This window comes from Neofelis nebulosa, chromosome 14 (genome assembly GCF_028018385.1).
Source record: "Neofelis nebulosa isolate mNeoNeb1 chromosome 14, mNeoNeb1.pri, whole genome shotgun sequence".
Classification (NCBI taxonomy): Eukaryota; Metazoa; Chordata; class Mammalia; order Carnivora; family Felidae; genus Neofelis; species Neofelis nebulosa.
In genome coordinates this window covers 40,158,266-40,176,599 of record NC_080795.1, presented here as the reverse complement: position 1 = coordinate 40,176,599, position 18,334 = coordinate 40,158,266, and the positions used below count along the sequence as shown (strand labels likewise).

Genomic DNA, 18,334 nt, shown 5'->3' with positions numbered 1-18,334 from the left:
GCATGAAAGAGTTTGCTCAGGTCCTCGTTTCTACAAAACTATGGTAACGTCATCTTTTTCATGAGGTTTGTAACTAAATTCCTTCATCATAGTGACCTTGCATGGTATTACCATCACATTCATAAACAAAAATGGCTGTACTGAATTAGTCTTCACAAATGATGTCAGCCATCCCTCCATTTCCACATAACTAGCCAAGAAGTATCAGAGTGTGATGGCCAGAGCACACACCCTAAAGTCACATCCCAGGGCTCTATCCACTTTTTGACTGGTAGCATTCACTAGTCTTGTGATCTTAGGAACCATACTTAATCTTTCTATGTGTCAGTTTTCATATTTATAAAATAAGGATAGTAGTAGTATTGACCTCATGGGATTTACAAGGATTAATTAAGGCACAGAACACATTTAGAACAATGTCTGGCACGCACTGAGTGCCACATATATGTCACCAAAAAATGAGATAATCCCTAGGTGATGAAATACCTTCCAAAGAGTCTTCCTTTTCCTTCACTTAAATATTCACTACCGGGAAGGTGGCACATTTCATTTAGACTTTCTCAAGATACAGTTAAGCAGTAAACATGATAATTACTGTTTGTAAGTTGGTAACAAAGTTGGTGACAAAGAAATTCAATTATAAAACAATCCTACATTTTGCTTCATTCCCAAAACCAAAAGCACAAACATAAGGCAAAAGGCAGAAAATGAGTCAATGTACTTATTATTTCAACATTTTAGGAAATATCTTTGAGTAATTTGGAAATTGAATCCTGTTTAATATTTTGGCCACAATTTAAAAAGCAGTAATAATGGATGTTTGCCAAATCATCAGAAGATTTGCTTTAGTAAAGGAATAGCTTAATATTTGACAAAAGTTGTGGCTATGGTTAAATTTTCTCCAAGTAAGAGTTTAGTAAAATAATAAATGTAGAATTTATTTACAAAATTATTTTGTTAGTTTGTGAAAACAGACAGCAAGGAGGCCCCATTTTACAGAGAGTGTAAGAGGGAGGGAAAGAAAATGTTTTACATAAAAAGGAACTTTTTCTAAACTCTTATCATTCATGAAAGAATCAGATCCGGGACTCTGAAGCCAGGTTTGTTCCTCAAAGATGATAAGCAGACTCTAAAACCAGAATTCTTGCCTTCAAATCCTAGCTGTGCGACTTTAAACAAGTCACTTGTCTGCCTCAATTTACAGGAAGGCCTCAATTTCCTTTCCTATAAAATGAAGACAATAGTACCTATATCTAAGGTTGTTAAGAGAATTAAATGAGTTAATACATGCAAAGCCCTTAGAACAATACTTGATAGTGCTCCATAAATATTAATTCTCATCAATTTATCAATTTCTATGTTAGAAGTGTATTTGTCAAAGGAATTAGGATGAGAAACTACAAAGCAGAGAGGGAGGGGGAAGTGGGAGAAGGAGAAGATAGGAGGGAAGGAAGGAATGAAGAAAGGAAGAAGAGAAAGAAGAAGGGGAAGAAAGAAGGAGAAAGAGAAAGAAGGAGGGGGAGAAGGAGGGAAGAAAAATAGAAAGGAAGGAAGGCAGGAAGGAAGGAAGGAAGGAAGAAGAGAAAGAAGGAGGGAAGGAAGGAAGGGAGGAAGGAAGGAAGGTCAGCATATTCCAGGGTTTTGTAGATGGTTGGGTTCCCCAGCAGTAGACCCTGTGCCAGAAACTTAAGAATGTGTTCCCAGGAGACCCTGGAAAGAAGAGGGAGGACGTAGGACCAAGAAGGACAGGAAGCTGAGGGAGGGTATAAGTGCAGCCAAAGTCCAGTCTTGGCCTGACCCTGCAGGGGAGCTGTAGAGTATAAATGCCACTTTGGGGTTTGTCCCAGCTCGGGCAAGAGCTTTCATACTCCTCTACCTGTCACTCATTGACTGGCATGCTTCTGGGCATGGAACCTCAGGCACTATTTAAAGCCCTCCATGCAATTAGGACATTCCAGCAGCCCAGGACAATTCTCCAAACTCTCCAGTCACAGGTGGGACATTTAGAAGGAATACACAAAGAGAAAGCACAGAAAAGTTGGACTGGCTCTGAGACACCCAGTGGAACACGGTTAGGGCTGCTCTACAGGGTTTGCCCCAGTCATTCTCCCGGCAAGAGGCTACTGATGAGCTTGTAACTTGAGAGCAAGTGAAGGTCAAAGCTAAAGAGAGGGAAGGCCCAGCTGAGAAAGTGAGTACTGGGCACTTGTGTTTCATAAGCAGAGACACCTAAACCCAAGCCCAATGTCTTTGAAGTCCACAAATAGCGATTGAAGTGATTTAAATGGTTTTCACAATCTATCAGAACAATGAAAACTTTCAGAAAAAAAGCAAACCAATATGATGTTTGATTTGCAGTGGGTAGTTTTAGTTCATTTCATTCTCCCACCTTTTAATAAGCCCAGGGAGGGGGTAATGTTGATTTTGCCTTACATATGACATGTATAACATTTCATTGGTCACACTTCTCAGGGTCTACATAGTAATAGAACTCATGCAGACTGCATGTTTTGGTATTTAGGAAGTGGCCTCTACATTTACAAATTACTATGTGTATATAAATACCTGTATATAGATGCAAATGTATGTGCATTTACATACTTATTTGCGCGCACACACACAGTTGTGTGGAGAGACACATCACAGGCCAGAGTGCAATTCAAGATGAACTTTTTGGATTTGGCTTCCAGTTATCAAGCCGCACATCAGATATCTAGATGCATAAAGACACATAATGAAAAGCTTGCAGATACTTTGCCCTCTGACATCCCTTACCCAACCTAGACATTCACCAGACAAATTAGAAGAGCAATCCATATTTTCTTTCCTTTGTGGCCAGGAGTTTCTGGCAAACTCTAAAATGAGATGAAGTGTCACTTCACGGACATCCAGAGAAGATACTTACATGAACAGTTTCATCATCAGGGAGTAAATATGTTATTAAAAAATGTGGTTACAAATATAATATTAGAGCAGAAGCAGAAGACCTAGGTTGGAATCCCAGCTCTGATACCGATCACAGATGTGACTTGGGTCACATCCATTTCCAGAGCTTCCTCTGTGAAGGGACAATAACAATATAGGATAATTATTAGAATTAAATGAGATGGTATATGACAAGGCACTTTGTGAGCCATCAAGTGTGACCTGGTCATAGAGTTTTAGGGTTGTAGTAGCCAGTCATAATTGAGGTCACAGTGATAATGAGGACAGAAGATACTCGCTCCTGATTTTAACTTATATTCTTCAGGTGGCAGCTCCAATATCGTCAGATCCATTCATTCTATCTGAACAGAGACAGCGCTGCAGATCTACAAAATCACAATGAAAAGTATATTTACAATTTTGTGTTATCGGTAGCCTTTTCTAGCATCTTATATCTTGTTATTTCCAAAGTGCTGTAATATATATCTTGGTTGGGGTGCCTGGGTGGCTTAGTCAGTTCAGAGTTAAGCGTCTGACTTTTAATTTGGGCTCAGGTCATGATCTCAAGGGTTCATGAGATCAAGCCCCCGAGTTGGGCTCCAGGCTGACATTGTGAAGCTGCTTAGAATTCTATCTCTGCCCCTCCCCTGCTTGCACCTGTACAAGTGCTCAAGCATGGGCACTCTCTCTTTCTCTCTCTCAAAAAAAAAAAAAAAAGAAAGTGCCTGTGTCTATTTTTTTCCCCACGAAGAACTTTCCAGAGGAGTTGATATATGCATAACTAATTTATCTTTATGTATGCAAATACTCTTCTACTTGCTATAATCTGACTCAGCAGGAAATTTGCGCGATATTTTCCCAATATTTTGGTACTGTGGGGGTTTTAGAAATGGACTTGAACGGTTGCACAAGGTTCAAACACCCGGGATGCAAGGCCCTACAGTATTTTTCTCAACTTTGGTAAATGTGTCAGCCACAACCATCTTGCCCTGCTGATTTTCTCAGCCTGAGTGCAGCGTGGTATCCGACACAGTGTCTGTGTGCACCTGGGCAGACTAGTAGGCTCTTTAAATCTCTGTTTCCTCACCTGTGACTGTGAGACAGTGAATATGTACCTCACGGTGTTATAGACTGTAAATGAAAGGGTTGTCCTGGTCTTGGGCATTTAATTAATGCTTCTTTTATTTCTTCTTCTTCCTACTTCGTGTCCTCCTCTTTCTTGTTCTTTTTTTCTTCTTCTTCATTATGATTGGTTTTCAGCAATACTCGCTCTTCACCCTGTGTTTGCTCATTTATTTTAAACTTGATATTAAAATCTGTCATATCCAAAAATCAGCAATACTCTAGAATACTCTGGCTTATCACCTAGGTATTCTCTAGCTGAAGGGTCAAGGAGCATCTGCACTTGTTCTTAGAAGAAAGCAGCAATGAATGTTGCCCTCAAAGGTCAAGAACCCTCCTTCAGAGGGCAGGTAGAGTGATGTGTCAGAGAATACTTCTTTTTCTATGCCCAAGGTTCTGGAGAAGGGTGACTGTGTTAATAACAGATTATGAGAAAGCTGCTCAAGCACACCAGAGATCATTCCATCCACTTATCTCGTGTCAGCTGTCACCTGTCACTGGTCAACTGTTGGTGTCAAGTTTAACCTTGAAGCATATCCTACTCAGGAGGAAATAACAGAAGGCATTAAGATGAATAAATGAAGATGCTTATCTTAAGGTGGGAAGGAAAAAATTTAGAAGACTGTTCTCTGCTTCCTAAATGTCAGTCAAAAAGAAATTCTTTGGGCTGTGGATGGGATGCCCTTCCAAAGTGTTTTACATGATTTGGACAACTAGTTCTTAGTCCCTCAGAACAAAGAGGAAATGCGTTATTTTTGCGACTCCTCCCTGATTTTCAGTAGTTCTGCCTTAGTTTCTTTGGCTTCGGTTCTGAGATTAATGCTTCAATAATCGGCGAATCATAAAATCTAAATATTGAAGGGACTTTGAGGTCACTTCGTCCACTTAGTTTAAGAAGTTTTTTTCTAAAGCATTTCTGGAAAATGGCCATGCAGCTTACCTCATACGCTCCCATCATTATATCCTCCACTATATTGGTCCATGATCTGCATCACGTTCAAAAATGGTCCCAAGCACTTGAGTTTTAAAAGAGAAAGAGACCTTAGAGATGGTGTGCGACTGGACATTTCAATCTTTTTACTACTACAACCATCTGCTTCTTTCATCCTCTTCTTGGTATGAAAAGGTATTTCCCCTCCTGAACGTACTTTTCTTGAGCCATGTTCTCTGGTTCAGGTGGCGGTACTAGTCATTGACCAAGTCAGAAATTTGACAGGCTCTTTCAAGTCTTCTTGTTTGGTTTTCACATCCAACCAGCGTATGAACAGAACTCTGGAAAATCTTGACACAAATCTGGCAAATAAGATTTCAGGAGTGTAGGTGCAAAGAGGAGCCCAAATCAGAGAGTGGGAAAGAGGGGTCGGAGAGGAAGTGAGTCCGCGAAGAACAGGCCATAGAAGGCAAAGGTAGAAAGAGTAGTTAGCAGCACAAAGTACCACAGGAAATTCATTTTTGATAAAAGCTACATGGTGTCCATTGAATTTTGCATTTTGGAAGTCATCAGTGACCATTACCAAAATAGTTGCTATGGAGGAATCCAGTCAGATGTTAGTTCAAAGGAGCTGAAGGGTGAAGAAATAAAGAGACACAGAAAAAATTTTGATTCTTTTCACAAAAGCTTGGCTAAAATCAAGATATGTAGAGATGTCTGATTGATACTTACATTTGTAATTAAGTAAAGTGTGTTACATGGATATTAAATTATATATGTGTAAATGAAATATAAATATGTAAATATGCACGTATGTTTTTAAATTAGATGAACTCGTGCCTATTTATAGGCTGAAGGGAATGGGCTCAAATAAGGAACTGTTTAAGAAATAGAAAATAAAGTATTTGAGGATAATCATGAAAGTAAATAGTAGCTCCAAGAGTTGACAGGAACGAGGATCCCTACTTGTGTGAGCCTAGAGGGAAGGAATAAAAGATAAGCAGAGATATAGATTATTTGGTCTTCAGCAGTGAAAGAAAGAAAGAAACAAACCAACAAACAAAAAAAGAAAGAAGAAAGAAAGAAAGGAAAATTTGCTATTAATCCTAAAAAAGTGTCATAATTCGTATCAGAAGAATTAAATCCTCAAAGGAAAAATGCCTTGATGGCTTCTTGGTATAAAAAAGATAGAAACCTACCACAGCATGGCCTGGGTGGTTCTCAAACTTTGTGGTCCTAGGATCTCTTTACATACATTAACCAGAGTTTCTGTTTAAGTAGGTTGTAAGTCTACGTGTTTACCATATTAGCAATTGAAACAAAAATTTAAGAAATATATATATTTTTAAAATTTTATTTAAAAATAACAATAAACCAGGGTGCCTGGGTTGCTCAGTGGGTTAAGTGTTGGACTCTTGGCTTTGGTTCAAGTCATGATCTCATGGTTTGTGAGTTCGAGCCCTGTGTATGGCTCTGTGCTGGCAACATGGAACCTGCTTGGGATTCTCTCCCTGTCCCTCTCTCTGCCTTTCCCGTTCTCTCTCTCTCTCTCTCTCTGTCTCTCTCTCAAAAATAAATAAAAATAAGAGCTTTAAAAATAACAATAAACCAATCAAGTACTAACCAAATAACATATTTTATGAAAAATCATTCTATTTTTAAAAAATTAGTGAGAAGTGTGCTATTGTTTTATGTTTTTGCAAATCTCTCTAGAGTCTTACCTAAGGAAGATAGCTGGATTCCTATACCTAACTCTGTATTAGTCTGTTGCAATATCTCATGTCACACAGCTTCTAGAAAACTCACTATACACTGTTGAGAAGATGTCAGTGAGAAAGGCAAATAATTTCTTAATTACGTTATGAAAATAGTTTTTTCCTTACAGATGCTTTAAAAAGGTTTTGGTGACCCCACATGTCCCCAGACCACACTTGGGAAACCGTGCTGTGGTTAAATCTATATTCCTCTACATTATATAGACAGAAGGATGAATTTAGAGTTTCTGGAAGAGTCATTTCTAGAGAGAGGAGAGGAGAGTTAGAAAAATATTTCAAGGAGGGCTGATGCTCACAGTCTGAGAAAATATTTGGGAGAAGGCCCTGAGAAAATGGCATCAAGCTAGGTCTTTAAGGGGCTTATGGCCAGTATAAAATTACAGGTCATTAAGGAATGGTTAGTGAATGGTTAAGTTAATAATGTCTAATATTCAATTTCAAGAATAACTCCTTTTGTTCTGGTCCTAAGTCCATGAGTATGTGTTTGTTTTACAACAAAGAATAGCAGCCTCAGGACTGAGAATAAGGTTTTTTTTTTTTTTTTGCAGTAGAAATAAAGTTTCAGTGTGGACAGTTTCAAGGGACACATAACCCATCACCACCTTGGTAAATCACTTTGGTATTCATCACAGATATATAATTACCATTAAAATGTTTTTCTTTAAATGTCAAAGAAAGATGTCACCCAGGCAGTAGACACCTCGTGTAAGATCATCAGAAATAGGATGTTGGATAGTTGAGTCAGGTTAGGCTGGATTTTGCCTAAACTTTCTGGGTGTACCAAACAAGGTATCCTGAAAGTGAGAGGGATGGGGACTGAGGAAGTAGCAGGTATTTTTATTAGTTGTTGAGAGATATATTAGTCAGTGTGCTCCAGAGGAACCGAACCAATAGGATATATGTAGAGAGAGAGCTTTGCTTTGAGACATTGGCTCAGGCACTTGTGGGGAATGACATGACCGAAATCTCCAGGATAGACCGGCAGGCTGGTGATGGGTGTGAGAGTTGATGTTGCAGTCTTAAGCCTGAAAGTAGTCTGCAGGCAGTATTCCTTCTTCCTTGGGAGACCTCAGTCTTAAGATTTTTCAACTGATTAGCCCCACCACATTGTGGAGGATAACCTGCTTAACCCAAAGCCTACTGATGACAGGTTAATTACGTCTAAAAATAACCTTTGCAACAACACCTAAACTGGTGCTTGACCATTGACTAGCTAAACTGATGGATAATATCAACATTAAAAGGGGTGTGGATAGCTTGAACCAAAGACCAAGAACAAATAAAAAAATGTCAGGTAACAACAGGGGCCCGGATAAGGCTGGAGGCCAGTTTTGTTGTCACTACTCCACATGATTGCTGGGATTTTCTCAAGCAGTGCTTAGGAGTCTGGATATAGGAGTAGAAAAGGTGAATTATGGACATGTCCCAGGGATGGAGGAGATGGGCGGTTAGGATCTGACTGTATAAGGAAGATGAATGTGAGGAAGGTGAGCAATGGCAGATCAGATATTTATGTAATTGAATAGGTCAAAGCTAGTCAGGAAAAGAAGGGGTGCCGGAAGGGTCTGTATGACTGAGACAGTAAAGTGGTCTGGAGATCAGAGGGCCCTATGGCATCAAATGCAGGGGTGGTGGGAGTGACTACTTGAGAGCGTTGACCAGCTGGAAATAAAGGAAACTGTCATCAAAGAATTAAGTGTTAAAGTTTGATATGATGTGTGAGAAGGATGTCATCATTGACAAATCCAAGCAGAGGAATGGTTTTGATGTTGGATAGGTCTTCCACATGTTCATTGGAATCACCCAGGATGGTGGCCGTGCTTGGGCTAACGAGGAAGGTTGTAATTCATATGCCAATATTTATCATTAATTGGGGCGGTATAACAAGACAGTTGTTAGAGACAGTGATGAGAGGTAGTGGTATGTGACCAGGTGCCACGTGCCTCAGAGATGGAGTGTGGGAAGCAGTAAGATTTTGAAACAGCCTTGTAAAGCAAAAATGATGCCAAAATTTTCTCAGGAGGCTTGTGGGGTTATGAGTTTCAGGAGAATAAAATGCTTCCATCAGGGAGGGTGTAGGGAAACAGCATAATGGTTTTGGTAAATGTCAAGATGGGGAAAAAATATCTTCTGATGACTTCGAGGATGTAGTTTGTTTTCCATGAAATAGGAGTTTGAGAAGTTGCTGTTAAAATTTGTTGGAGCAGTGGAGGTTAGAATTCCTATATAAGAGATTTAGAGTAGAAAATTGGTTGGAAGTGGGGGCTTAGAGACTTGTCTGGAAGCTGTATTTGCAGGACAAGTACTTTGTTTCCTTTGATTGCTGGATGCAAAAACCTCTGTCATCTGTCCCTTGGCTTCTCATTCATTTGGGTGGAGGTGGGTATGTTGAGGCTGGAAGAGTTTGAGATGAGAGAATGGAAAATCTCCAGGGACAATATTTTAGCTAACAGTGATAAGAGGTCCACTGAAATGAGCTAGTATCCAGGTAATGACAGTGTTCTAACAGAATCACAGCAGACCAGCTCATGTGGAGGGGGTGCCACGATGGCCGTGAGAAGCCAGAGCCAGATTCAGGGCTGGCAAGTCAAGGGCTTGGACACTCGGTTCATCCTACTCATCTAGAACTAAACTTGGTTCAAAAGTCACTCTCTAGAAAATTCTTTTCCTGACCTGCCCTCTCATAGAGAAGTGATTATTTCTTCCTTTACCCTGAACATGTTTGTTTTTTAAATTTTTTTTAATGTTTTTACTTAGTTTTGAAACAGAGAGAGACAGAGCATGAGCAGGGGAAGGGCAGAGAGAGAGGGAGACACAGAATCCGAAGCAGGCTCCAGGCTCTGAGAGGTCAGCACAGAGCCCGATGAGGGACTCGAACTCACAGACTGTGAGATCATGACCTGAGCTGAAGTCGGACGCTTAACCGACTGAGCCACCCAGGTGCCCCTCCCTGAACATGTTTTATCAGAGCGCATACAACACTTTTTGGTTTATATACCTCATCACCTCTCCTCAAGCCTAGGCTTCCTGAAAGCAGAGGCTCTATGTTATATGATGTTTTGCCCATGGTGCTGAGTCCCGGGTACCTGCTGTCAGCACGAAAATTGTCACCATCACACAGTAAGTGGCAAAGCTGAGTTAAACTCTGTAATTCACTAATTCATTAGATAAAAACGTTTGAATATTCATTACGTGCTAGGAAAATGCTGACTTGGATCCACAGAGATGATCATGACAGATATTGTGCCCTCATGGCGCTTAGAACTTAGGGACATTCTTAATTTCTTGATCTCAGTCAAGTTCAGTATACACTAAGGAGAAGCCTGAAAACCTTGAAAAGGTATCAGTGACAACACCATGTGAATTCAGACCTCTTTCCAGGCACCGAAGGACGCTGTGGGCAAGGGATTTGCTGATTTCACAGCTCCATTCGCCTCTTTCAAGCAACACTATTGCCTCACCTCTCAACCTCAGATTGTGTGTCTGCCCTGATATGCCCCAGCCAAAAGCATGACCCTGGGCACATGGCTTCTCTGCATTCAGGGCAAGGCTCATTGTCAGAATAGCAGGTTTCACTGGGCTGGAATCATGGTTCTAGAATTAGAGCGAGCTCTTCAGAGAGCGGAGTGGGCCCAGATTGTGTTGGCCAACATGCTTGGAGGTGCATTGGTGAAAGAGAAAGCAACTGTCAGCACTGAGAAGGAATATGAGACAAAACAACATGGTGCGTGTTGGACAATTGAATAAATAAACAGAAGTATTTAAACAGCATCCCTCAGGCCGTTCATTTGGTGAAAGAAAATGAGCCTCAAGTCTCAGGAGAACTGAAACAACAATTATCAGCATTGCTTCATTGATTCTTCCCCCTCTCTACTTCTCTTTCCCTTCTCTCCTTCCACTCAACATTTGAAGATCTTACCTGTGTCTTCTTTGTCCCACAGCAAGAAAAACTGCTAAGTTTGACAAACTCTTTGGTCTAACAGAGTCAGACCAGCATGGCCTGTCCGGTCTCCTTCACCCGGCCCCAAAGGGATGCTAGGCCCAGAGCAATGACTCCTTCTCAGTCCCTTCAGGAAGCAATTCATTCCACGAGCGTCTTAAGGGATAATCTTTACATGCCTTTCTGTGTGCCCTTCATCACAATTCTATTGTCAGCCATGTGAGTTCAGCTGTTAACTGCTCACTTAAAAAAAAATGATCTCTCCCCACCCTCATTTTCCCCAGTAACAGCCTGACAAACAGATAGCACCTGCCATTGCTCACAGAGGAAAATACAAGAAAATGGAAAACTAAAGGCGCGAAGCATGAGAATCCCACTAATGCTCGATGACTGATCTTGTTAGCACGCATAGTGCGTCCTCAGATTTTTCCAGAACCTTAGATCTCTCTACTGAACAACCACAAACACACACAAAAGCACTTTGGAGCAGGCTGCATAGCACACCCCTCCCACCCTCTGCCTGGAGCTTGATTGTCAGTCTCATACACAAACCCAGACAATGCTCTCAATAGGCATCTTTTGGGGAGACAATTGCGGAAAGCATGATAACGGGATTTGTCACCCTGATGTGGCTGCTGTTTCAGCAAGCATTTCAATAATGAAAGAAAGTTTTACTAATTGTAAATGTGAATGAATTTCAGCTGTCTCTTAAAAAAATTCTTTTGGAAGAAAGCCAATTAAGATCATCTGTCTAATGCATCTATTCACCCCCACTGCAACAATATGTCAGTTATAATAGATGTCTAATAAACTCAGACTTCTCAGGACAGGGTGCTGAGCGTGCTGAAACAAGGGAGGGTTGAGAGGTTCTACCTGAAAAATGTTTGGAGGTGACTGATGAAATTTTCCTCTGTGAAATTTTAGTTCATAGGGGGGCAGAACTAGGGGGCATTTACAACACACCAAGATGGAGTAGGTTTCAAAACAATGATGTGTAGTATCCAGAGCCGGTCTCTTTCCTACTGGCAGCCTGGTGCCCTGTCATCTTTCCAGGGAACTGTGAGAGCCAATTGTCAAATCTGGCTGCTGGATGCCTACTGTCTTCCAGGCAGAGGGAAAGCATTTACGTTAAGCAGAATGCCCAAGTGCCGCGGAAACTGAAGCATAGGCAATTGTGCTGACAAATTCTCTTCCGTGAAACATCTTCACCTACGTGGATGGGACCTTCTCTGTCACTGTCTCAGCCGTTTCTCGGAATTGCTCAACTAGCTGACATTACTTGTTGAAGGCCCCACTGTAGTTAGTCCAGTTAGGGTACTCTGGTCTGCTCTTTGGGGTCATAGGGTGCTTTCTGCATTGTGATGTGCGTGCGAGTGGTGACCCACACCTACTTCACTAACATCCAGAGTCCTGTCACTCCACTTACGAAACATTACTAGTGCCTTTGCCAATATCAACATCACCTCCACCATCACAATTAGTACTAATGCCATGAAGCTGGCCAACACTCTTGCTACCCCCTACAACAACATTGCCATGTTCATTACCCATACCACCAGAACCTTTAACATTAGTGTGGTAAACTGCATAATGACTCCCAACAGTATCCAGGTTTTGATCCCCAGAAACTGTAAATGTCACTTTACATAGCCAAAGGCACTTTGAAGATGTGATTAACAGTCTTGAGATTTGTCGGGATATCTCAGATTATCTGGGGCTTCCAATCTAATCACAAGGGATAGAGAGTTTCTAGTTCCCAAATGACACTTTGACATTGTTCTCTATCAGGGAAGGGGGAAGTTAAGATTAGCAGCCTAGATATTTGTGCAGAAGTCCTAGATAGTAAGGCCCCTTCTCTTTTCAATTCCAGATTGTTCTATGAGGACGGTACAGTATTGATTTCAAGTTTACATAAGACACTTGCTTGGAAGCAAATTACAGGTAGGTACTGGCCTATACATTTTCTTACCTTAACAGTTCAAACCTCAAACAGGAGGTAAAGTATCTTCTTTTATCTACTTACCCTTGACCTATGGCCTTAGCCATGCGTGGCATATGCAGATGATTTTGAGAATATTCCGTTGTGGGTAGGCTACATGTATAAAAGTCTAGAGACACGGGAATGCTTTTTCTAAGTCTGTTTTTCTTGAAAAAAAAATCCCATTGAAGAAATTATCTGATGCTTCATACTCCCACACATAAAAAGAAAGCAGCTAGAATAGGAAGAAAATCATCAATTTTGTTTATTACCATTGGCAGGATTTACTAACCATCTATTTGCACATGGCTGGGTCCTGGGCAGGGTGGCCCTGCTCTTTTACAGCTACAATGAGCCTGAATAATTTAGATTAGGTGACTACACTAATTGAATTTACCACGTAATTAGCTCACGGTTTTCACTTCACTTTGCCATGCAAATCCTTTCTAAAAAGTAAAACCCATTCTAATTTAACTGTTTTATAAATACTTCAGATCAAAGCTTGGCCAACCTACTTATATATTTGTATAAAGAATATACCTCTTTTGAGATATATTTTTGAAGATTAAATGTAGCATTGATATGATAATTTATTTTTTCTTTCATACAAGTAATATGACTGCATTATAAACAACTTGGAGAATTGACAAATACATAATCTTATCTCTTGGACATAATCACTTGTAGCAATTTGACATTTTTCCATTCACTTTTCCTTTACTGATAGTTGTCATATAATTAAAATTAGAGTATATTACAGATAGAATTTAAAATACTTTAAGTAAAATATTTTTAAATGTTCACATTAATTTTCATTGAAAATTATGGGTAACCGTCATAGTGTATACACATATTTACCTAATATGTAACAAATATAAAAAAATTAAAAATGTAACAAAATGTTTTTGATGATAATATTCTGAAAAGCAATTTTAGAAAATTGAAGTTATGCCAAATATGACTTCGTTTATTTCTATTTGGCATACTAAATTAATTTATTACCTGTGAGACATATATAACCATCATCATTGGTTAGATGCAATGGAGTCTTGTCTGGGTGTCAGTAAATCTGATAACCTGTCATTGGAAGTCATGTTTAGTGCACATCAATGCAATCTGAGAAACATAACTCTTACAGCTGAACCTATGAGCATTACCATTAGTTTGTACATGATATTTAAAGTACATACTACTAAACCATACTACAAGCTATACCTAGACCTCTGTAAAGTAGCTTTGATATTTTGTATGGGAATCAACAATGTTAAAAATTTTAAATGCTATTTGTGTACATGTAAGTGAATACTTCCCTTTTTGCTTTAAAGATAACTGTTAATATAAACGCTAAAATTATTCCAACTTCTAGTCTTGTTTGTATAGCTTTAAAATGTGTTCAGTATAAAGCAGATACAGAATTCATGTTTCTTTTATGTTCCTTTATGTGTCATGCCTCCATCGATAAAATGGAAACATCTACTTAATATTTATGTAAAAAATACAGTTGAAAAGAATTATTTATAAAGCATTTGGAACGAGAATATTTCCTTAGGAAGCAAAACAAATGCAACAAAATTCAAATTTATACAAATAGAAATAGCAAGTGTATTATCAAAATAAAAAACACAGAAATTATCATCAAATACTCATCTCTGTAGCATCTTGGGAGCAGAGTGGAACACTAGAAAAGACATGGAATTTGGAACTAGCTGTTTGGGTTTATTTGGGTTTACATCCTGGCTCTGTTCTCACTTTATCTTATTTGGGACAAGTCTTAATGACCTTGAACCCGATCTTCTTCATCTGCTGAAAACAACATGATTGTTACACAGGGGTTTACCAAAATGTATGATCTTTGCCGTAGACATTTTTCTAGAGCTGTGCTGTTCAATGTGGCAGTCACTAGCCACATAGGACTACTTAAATTTAAATTTCAGAAAATTAAGTACAGTAAAAAATGGGTTTTCTCAGTTGCATTAGCCACATTCCAAGGGTTCACTACATGGTTAGTTGCTCCTATATCGAACAGAAGAAATAGAGAAAGTATTTCCAGCGTCATAAAAAGTTCTACTGGATAGGACTGGTACGAGCATAACTGTTACTTGGAAAAGGAAAGATGTGTGTTAAAAAATGTTGGAAGCAGTGAGTTAAACAAAGTGAAACATGTTACTGTACTGCAATACACATCTCGGAGCCTTGGCATAGACCTTCTTGTGCTCATGCCTCTGCTCTCACCCCTCAGTGGGACTCCGGTCCTGGATTCTGGCTCTCCCTTTCTGCACCGTGGTTCAGAAAGTGCCTCCACGCAGAGCGGGAGGGCAGCGCTGCAGTCTCACCTCCTCTGTTCCCTATCTCTCAGAGACCTCCGAGATCTCCTGCACTGCCTGTTATCTGATGTCGAGAACTGTTGTTTAATGTATTTTATTCAGACTCCTTGTTTGTGGTGAGAAAACTGGTTCGATATTAGCTGGAAGCAGAATCACTGGTTGACTTTTAGGATGTACACCATGTCGATGGAAGGGATAAGTGCTGTGTGTTGATGCTTTTAAGAAGGGCTGTTACTTTTATAAAGGAATGTTCATTAGCGACCTTATTAACTACGTGGTGAAACATTGCTTTTAGTATTTTACATTCTAACATGATTGTTTTTATTTCTTTATAAGTGCTTTACTATTTTTAGTGAACACAGGGAACTGGTTTAGGGGCTGGGGTCAAAATGAAATGCATGACAATTTTTCTTACTTAAAATCATGGGAAATGGTCTCCTTAGCCAAATCATGCACAAGGTCTGAATTTCAGAAATGTCCGAATTACTAATGATAACTGAGGAATGTCTTGATGTGTAAAAGGCACTGACTGTTCACTCACACTCCTTATCTGTCATTTTCACAACTATATCCTAAGGACCTAAAATAATTCCTGGCACATAATGAGGTACCATGAAATCTTTGTTGATTAAATGAATGATAGGTCTTCAAGATGGAATCTTCTGTGATGATGATGATGATGATGATGAGAATTATGATTATTGAATATTTGTTGCTGTTTTAATTAGATAAATCACACTGAGCCACTCCATGTGCTAGCTGAATTAACTAAAATCCCATGATTTTTGTCCCTGTCCAACCCCTAATATTTGTGTAGCTGAGGGTAAGAGTACAAATGGAAGCCCACATATCACAGATCCAAATGAGGGTTTTAAGTCAGTTACTGAACACTTCAATAAAATATGTCCTATCCAGCTTCCTTGACAGATATATATTCATAATAACTAGAAAACCAGGTTTGAATTTAGAATTCTTTGACTCTCAGTGTTTATATTCCAAGGTAGGGGGCAATCTATTCCCATCCCACAGCCTGTCCTCCACACTTGGCTTTGTCCTGACCTATGAGGATTGTTGGATACACACTTTTAAACATCCCACCTACATGTCCAAGCTCTGGCCACAGTCTATGCAAGCACCTGTCCCTTGGTCACCCCTCCAGCATAGGGACATTTATACCAGTGATGAATTGAGACTTCAGAAGCACTGACCCAAGGACTCCGTAGACATTTGGGCAGATAATTCCTTGGCCTAAGCATCAGGGACTTGATCTGGCAATCGTGGAAATGGAGTGTACATGGCTTCATGTACACATCTCCCCTCAGTCCAATATAATCCTTTCCCTTAGAAAGAGGCATGGAACTGGAGAGCCAAAGCAGGCTCTCTAACATCCCAGGACCAGGGCCCTTCTTGGCTGGACCTAATACATTGGGATTATAAGTATATGGGAAAAATGCAAAAGTTGAGAAGCTATTCATGTAGTGTTTGTTTTTCTTTTTAAATATTGATTTGTTCTTGAGAAGGAGACAGCTCAAGCCGGGGAGGGGCAAAGAGAGGGGGAGAGAAGACCTGAAGCTGGTTCTGTGCTGACAGCAGACAGCCTGATGCGGGGCTGGAACTCACAAACTATGAGATCATGACCTGAGCCCAAGGTGGTCGCTCAACCAACAGAGCCACCCAAGCACCCCTCACAGAGCTGTTTTAATAATGGCAGGCATTTCTCTCCATCTGACCAATATCCACATACCCGTCTTTCCTATAAATAGAGCTCTCATTTTGTTTGGGGAGCAACATTCCCAACTGAGAAGCTATGTCTCCAAGATGCCGTTGCAATTAGGAATGATCATGCACTATGGTTCTGGCCAATGAAACATAAGGACATTTTTTTCTGGGGATTTCTGTGAGAGCTTTCTTCTCTTTGAGATCGTCTCTCCCCTTCCCTCCTTGGTGCTTTCTTTTTCTTGTCTGGAGCACATATACGAACTTGAAGGTAGAATGGCATCTTTATAATCATGAGATGAACTCAGAGATAAAAGTCACATGGTAAAGCTGACATAACAGAAACATACAAGAATCCTGGTATGTTGAAGACATTAAAGAATTGCTTCACCAGCCTTATGTGAACATAAACCCTTATCTTGCTAAGCCATTACAAGCATGTCTAATAAATGAGTCCAAAAGCAACTATTAATAAGATGCAATCAATCGATTTTATATAATCCTTACTCTTCAACAAATGTGTGTGGTGTTTGTTAGCTTATACCAATAACAGGGGAAGATGATCAAATTTATGAATTAAATTTATGAATTATCTTTTTGTCTGTCCAGTAGATTTTAAGCTCCTTGAATAGAGGGGCTGAGCTTTATTTATTATTTTCCTCAGTGCTTTCCATATAATCTGAAACATAATCTCATCAATGACACAAAAATAGAGATGTGCTAAAAGTTAAATATCTTAACAATTGTCTTTTTGGTGCTAAAGAGGCACTCAATATTTAGAATTATAAGTCACCTGCATTTGCATAAGATGAGTATCCTTGATATGATTTTCTACAGAAAAAATACAGGACTTTATTGAAAGAGCAGCATACACAATGGCAGAATCTGGAATCTGATAGAAGAGATTTGCCAAGAAATACAATTTTCTTCCACCTAATTCCTTGTATCTTTTGTCTTTTTTAGAAAGTCTCTAATCTTTGATTTTGCATCTAAGTCTTTTTTTTTTTTAACATTTATTTATTTTTGAGACAGAGAAAGACAGAGCATGAATGGGGGAGGGTCAGAGAGAGAGAGGGAGACACAGAATCTGAAACAGGCTCCAGGCTCTGAGCTGTCAGCACAGAGCCCGACGCGGGGCTTGATCTCATGAACCGGGAGATCATGACCAGAGCCGAAGTCGGACGCTTAACCGACTGAGCCACCCAGGCGCCCCGCATCTAAGTCTTATTATATGTACATATGCAGAAAATTAAGACTCTGTAAGACATATCCATATTTCCACTTGAAATTTCCTCTGTGTCTACTCTAGGATCCAAATCATTTTTTGAAAAACTAAACAAGATGATTTTCCCTAGTTTAGAAAGTCTTAGATATTAGCGACGAAACCTGGTTAGAAGTTCATCAGACTTGACATTTAGATTTTCTTAGCAAAGGTAATTGATTATGGAATCATCAGTCCTTCGTAGGAAGAAAGGTTTTCTTTTTTCACCTTTCTTTTCTTTGAATGGAGCAGAGTTGGCCCATCAAATTCTAGGTCCTTTCTGAAAATGCACTTTGTGAACACCTGCTATAATACTCCAACATCTTCAGCATTAGTACACTCAAGACGATATCAACTTGTTA

At 39.7% G+C, this 18,334-nt stretch overlaps 1 long non-coding RNA gene across 4 annotated transcripts in view; it reads left to right on the top strand.

Annotated features, from left to right (window-relative positions):
• LOC131494301 (uncharacterized) overlaps positions 1-18,334 on the top strand; it is a 422,057-nt gene that overhangs the window by 334,583 nt on the left and 69,140 nt on the right. For all 4 annotated transcript variants that reach the window (XR_009253304.1, XR_009253307.1, XR_009253306.1 and 1 more), the window contains one exon: positions 12,564-12,634. This is a non-coding gene — a long non-coding RNA (uncharacterized LOC131494301). The remainder of the gene's footprint in view (positions 1-12,563; positions 12,635-18,334) is intronic.